General features: G+C 47.3%; 1 long non-coding RNA gene across 1 annotated transcript; it reads right to left on the bottom strand.

The window, feature by feature from the left end:
• Window positions 1–3,671: 3,671 nt before the first annotated feature.
• LOC115835416 lies at window positions 3,672–4,908 on the bottom strand. The gene is made up of 3 exons (XR_004030379.1): window positions 4,826–4,908; window positions 4,451–4,633; window positions 3,672–3,906 (listed from the first exon to the last, which is right to left on the bottom strand). It is a non-coding gene; the product is annotated as an uncharacterized LOC115835416 (long non-coding RNA).
• Between the last annotated feature and the right edge of the window lie 977 nt (window positions 4,909–5,885).

Genomic DNA, 5,885 nt, shown 5'->3' with positions numbered 1-5,885 from the left:
TGTTGAGCATTGGACCTGATGATGCCAGTGGCTGCTGCTATCACACAGGCTCCAGCAAGGAGGCACGGCTGGGGCTGCACACTCCATGGAGCTGGTGGGAGTCCCGCCCTTTCTGAGTTGCAGTGGGAGCTCCCCGGGTGCAGCTGCGGCCACCCTCCCAGTCATGGGACCTGGCATCTCTGCAGCCTACACCCTCAGGGACCCAGGAAGGCCCCTCCCTATCCCTGCAGGCTCAGGGGTATCTGCTTCCACTGCTCGGCCTCTCTCTTCTCCCGGTGCCTGCTCTGATCTAGGAGTGGGGCCAAGCCCTGGGACCATGAATGGCCATGGGAAGCAGACAGATTCCTGGGTGGAAGGAGGCAAGTCCCCAGTAAGGCCCTTCCTTCAGGCCAGGGAGGGCCTGGTGGCTGGGGGCTAGGCTGTCAGTCACACCGGAGAGGGGACCTGTGATGCCTCCTGCAGGCCCATCCGTGGCTGCCCATGGACCAGTTGGCATGCACTTCCTCCCCTCTGAGGTCCATAAAAGCCCCAGGCTCAGCCAGAGCAGGGCAGAGGATGGAGAGATGGGATGACCAGCTGCCGATAGGAGCTACCCTCTCTGCTGAGAGCTTCAGAGACCTGCAGAGATGTCTGAATGACCTGCCTGCAGAGAGGAGCCAACCCCTCCAGGGCCTTCTCTCTGCTGAGAGCTGAACACACCATGAAATGATCCACCTATGGAGAGGAGCTACCCACTGCGGGTCTCCTCTGAGCTGTTCTAACACTAAATAAAGCCCCTCTTCATCTTCACCCTTCACTTGTCTGCATACCTCATTCTTCCTGGACACAGGACGAGAACTTGGGCAAAGGCACCACTGGCCACAGAGGTTTCCAGGAAGAAAATCGACAACTCAAAGAGCCTGTAACACTGAAACATTGAAAATGTTCATATTTTGGCAATAGTTGCGAGCTTCAGAGAAGGGCTGGGAAGCAAGAAAGAAGTGGACCTGAAGGCTGAGAAGTTTCTTGAAATGTTTAAAAATTTGACAGTTTTCCCCATGCATCCCATGATAGAAAATTAAGAAAGCGCAGGGGAGAAGGAAGAGAAACAAAATTTAAGAGGAAGAGAATTAAATAAAGATGACTCATTAGACCTAGACTCTAAAAATAATTAATTAAACAACCATTTATTGAATGTCTACTACATGAAATGTCTACTACCCATTTTCCCATTTACCTAAAGATAGTCCCAATATAAAAATTGTAGTTCCAGTGTTCACTACTCCAATATCACATGTATATTTCTACTCTGAAATACTGCAATCTTAATTTTTTTTTTGTTAAATACCACCATCTAGGTGTTTTTTATAGATCTGAAAATTGCTATGCTTGGCCACTCTTCTCCAAGTGGTGACTCAGAGATTTAGCTCCTGCTATCTTAATATATACCTAGAGACTTAAATGCCCCATTACAATTTCTAGTTGAACAGAGGAATGCTCTTTTTAAAAATGATTCTGGCTGGGCGCAGTGGCTCACGCCTGTAATCCCAACACTTTGGGAGGCCAAGGCAGGTGGATCACCTGAGGTCAGGAGTTCGCGACCAGCCTGGCCAACATGGTGAAACCCCGTTTCTACTAAAAATACAAAAATTAGCTGGGTGTGGTGGTGCATGCCTGTAGTCCCAGCTACTCAGGAGGCTGAGGCAGAAGAAGCGCTTTACCTGGGAGGTGGAGGTTGCAGTGAGCCGAGATCGTACCATTGCAGTCCAGCCTGGGCAACAAGAGTGAAACTCTGCCTCAAAAAAAAAAAAAAAGATTCTGACTACATTTCTACCACATTTTTGTCTAATCTAAGACATGATTATTGTATGTTCCACAAAAAATAAAAAGCACTGCTAATGACACTGTGACATGCTATTGGCTGTAATACACATTCTGATTTCACAATGTCAGATTGTGAAACGTGTCTTACAGTTGATAAGATACAGTAGGTTAAACCTTCCCTGGATATGTTGTTGTAATTCCCATTTCTCAGGATTCCTTGGGAGATGATTCATAAGAACATGTTTTTTTACGTCTATTGGCCATTCGACCTCCAGAGTCTGCTAAGCTTAGATCTCCTTCCCAAAGTCCCTGATGGCATCTCCTTCAAAATGAGGATGGAGAGGGTGGTAGTGCAGAGATGGGGGACAGAAGAAAGGAAGATCCCAGGACTGATCCCCCACTCTTGCCTACATATACCCTGCCCTCTCTCTTGCTCCCCTCCCCTTTCTTCCTCCAGGGCCACACCCATTCTCCGAGGGCCTGACCCTCTCTCTGGGAATAACTTGTCTTTATGAGGAGATCCTCAAGAGTAGTAGACAGGAAAATCCCATCAAGAAGAACTCAGGCCAGGACCAAGAAACTTCAGTCCTGGCCTCTCTCAGATGGGATGATGTCTAAGGGGAAACAGTAGAAGGAAGGTCTGGTTAAGTTAACAAGCCATTTTTCTGTGGTTGTTGTAACCACTCTTGGCTATTAATTCTCAGTCCTTCAGTGAATTTCCAAGTGAAGCTAGAAAGGTGTATATAGACATATACCACAGATCCTATCTGATATTCACCCACAGAAGTGGTTCCATTTTAAAGGCCCTTCCAGTAATGCCATTTATTGAGTACCTGAGAGGCATTGAGTATCATTTTCCTATCTTTGTCAGTCAGGACAGGCTGAGTTGTGCTGCAGTAACAAGCCCCAGATTCCCAGTGACTTAACCTAATGATAGTTCATTTATCACTGCTGCAAGGTCCAATGTGGGTATTGCTGTCAGATGGCTCTTCTGGGCACCTCTCCTCCAAGTGGTGACTCAGGGATGTAGTTTCTTTTTACATAGCTTAGGCTCTGCTAACCCTTAGCAGGGCCTCAGTATTTCCAGGGCCTCAGTATTTCCAAGTCCTCCTCGAGGTCTTCAGCTGCCCAGCCAATGGGCAGGGTGCATCTAAAAAGGGGAGTTTATTGAGGTTTTAGGGGCAAGGCCTGGAAGTGGCAAATCTCCCTTCCACCACACCACATTTTTTGACCAGAGCTAGTCACATAGTCCTGCATACAGGCTCATGAAATGTTTGGGTGAACATTTAGTTTTATCTCCTCTCATCAAAAAAGCCCTAAACTGGCAAGTGGAATAATGTTGCTAACTCAGAATAATGTCCTCTTACTTAGACCATAGGCCTATAATCTGCTGTGGGGACAAAAAAACAACAAACAAAGCAAAATAATGCTGAGAGAAACACACACACACACACACTCACTCACATGAAGAAATAGCTCTGAGATCCCACAGTTATTTTTTTCTTTGTAACTCTTTAGAGTTATTGATTGCCTTAAAAAGTAGATAAAAGATTCATATGGAAGCAAGAGGCACTAGATTTGAGTCCCATCTTCATCATTGTTAACTTAGGATGGATTTTAAGCAGTCACTTCCCCCCTCTGAACTTCAGGATTCTCCTCAGTGGTAGCACTATGTAAACAGAGATGGGGTTTCCTGATTCTATACTGGGACAGTGACAAATTCTGGTGTATCTATGGAGTCCACGGGACACTTGTTTTGGCATCAGGACCGCACTGGAAGATTGGGCTGAATAGCACTGTATTAGTTTCCTATTGCTGCTATAACAAATTACCACAAGTTTTGTGGCTTAAAGCAGCACACATTTATTCTCTTAAATGCTGGAGGTCAGAAGTTCAAAATGAGTCTCACAGGGCTAATATCAAGGTGTCAACAGAGGTGGTTCTTTCTGAGGGCTCCAGAGGAGAACCTGTTCCTTGGCTCTTCTTGCATCTAAGATGGCTGGCAGCATTCCTTGGCTCCTGGCCACAACTCTCCAGTGTCTTCTTTTGATGTCACATTGCTGTCCTCTGTTCTGCAGTCAAGTCTCTGTTTTTGAAGGATACCTGTGATTACAGGTACAGTCTTCCTGGATAATCCAGGATAATCACCTGTTCTTGAAATTCTGAATTTGATCACATCTGCAAAGTCCCTTTTGCCATATAAGATGACACTCCTGAATTCAGGAGATTAGGATGTGGATATCCTTGGGGGCCGTTATTCAGCCTACTTCAGGGACAGACTGAGGCAGTGAGAGGAAACTTAGACACTTTTTTGGAGTAGAGGGTAAAGGGCAGGAAACCCAGCACAATCTGTCTAATCTGGCCTCACTCTTGAAGGCTTTGAGAGGAGACACAGTAGAGAAAGCCCAAGGGCCTGGGAGAGGACAGGCCTGGATTTGCATTTCTTCTCTGTTAGCTACCAGCTGTGTGGCCTTAGGCAAGTTAGTTTACCTTCCTGAGTCTTGTCTTTTAAACCAAAGAAAGTCATACTAACTTCCATGGCTACTGTAAAGATGAACAATAACCTGTGAAAACTGTTTGGCACAGTGCCTGGCACCTAGCAATGCCCGGTGGCTGCAAGTATTATCATAAACTCCCTATCCGGTACCTTTGTGAGTGAACGAGAGCATCGACGGGGGAGGTGCAGGCAGAGTAGAGATTCCAGCAGGGACCCACATCAGCAAGGGGTGGAGGCAGGTCACATCCAGCAGCGAGGATGGCTCCATCATTTCTGAGCAGGGAGTCCTGTGAAGGGCCTGGCTGTAACTGTCCAGAGCTACAGAGGCAGAACCTGTGAATGGGACGCATTGTCTGCAAAAAGCAGGGACAGGAGGATCCTGAAAGGGGGAGTCTTCTGGAGCAAGGTCCCAGCACCCACTCCCCCACTGGCCCCATTTTCGGGAAACTGCTTTCAGGACTGCAGAGCAATGCTGGGGCAGATACCTAGTGCTGGGCTCAATGTTCATAAAAGTCTCTCATTCACCTCCTGCTGGTGTATTCTTGCCATGCTCTAGACTTCTCTTAGGCTGAGAACAAATCTCCAGCGAAACGTTTAAGAGTGTGGGCTCCAGAGCCTGTCTGCTTACATTTTTTTGTTTGTTCGTTTATTTGTTTTTTTGAGATAGAATCTCACTCTGTCACCCAGGCTGGAGTGCAGTGGCGCAATCTCGGCTCAGTGCAACCTCCACCTCCCGGGTTCAAGCAGTTCTCCTGCCTCAGCCTTCCGAGTAGCTGGGATTACAGGCACCCGCCACCATGCCTGGATAATTTTTGTATTTTTAGTAGAGACGGGGTTTCACCACGTTGGCCGGGCTGGTCTTGAACTCCTGACCTCAAGTGATCCTCCCGCCTTGGCCTCCCAAAGTGCTGGGATTACAGGCATGAGCCACTGTGCTCGGCCTATCTGATTACATTTAATTCACAGCTCTGCCACTTACTAGACCTATGACTTGCGAAAGCTACTTAGCGTCTCCATGCCTCAGTTTCCCCACCTGTAAATGGAGGGTAATAATGACAGCCATCTCCTAGAATCATTATGAAGACTCTGAGTATTAACACAGAAAATGGAAAGGGTGTTTCAGGGCCCTGCGACCCCCTAGATCACAGGCTCCGTGCACTCCCCGCCCACACCAACTCCAGAGGAGAGGAGTGAGTCACATCCAAGTCATCGCCTAAATGAACCAACTTCTAGATCAGTTTATTATCAAAACACAGTATAAATGTTGTTTTTATGCTCAATAAACAGTTCCTCAGCTCTGCAAATGAAATATTCCTTTCATTATGAAACTGAGAAGCCATTTATCCCATGTCTTAAGTGGTATAGATAGACTGTGCAGCAGCCAGCGGAGGGATAATGACACTGTTTATTTTCACTAGCTCAGGACGGGCTGACACAGTATGTACGCCGGGGAAGCGAGCACGGCTCCTGGAAGGGGACTCAAAAATCTGTCGTTCTCGCCAAGAACAAGGTGCTAGGCATCTGTTTTCGGGCTCCACTTGCCAGGCCTGAGGAAGGCGGAAAAAATGTTGGGATTCCACCTGGC

This window comes from Nomascus leucogenys, chromosome 6 (assembly GCF_006542625.1).
Source record: "Nomascus leucogenys isolate Asia chromosome 6, Asia_NLE_v1, whole genome shotgun sequence".
Classification (NCBI taxonomy): domain Eukaryota; kingdom Metazoa; phylum Chordata; class Mammalia; order Primates; family Hylobatidae; genus Nomascus; species Nomascus leucogenys.
The sequence above is the reverse complement of the archived record's forward strand: the minus strand, read 5'-3'. Positions and strand labels throughout refer to the sequence as shown.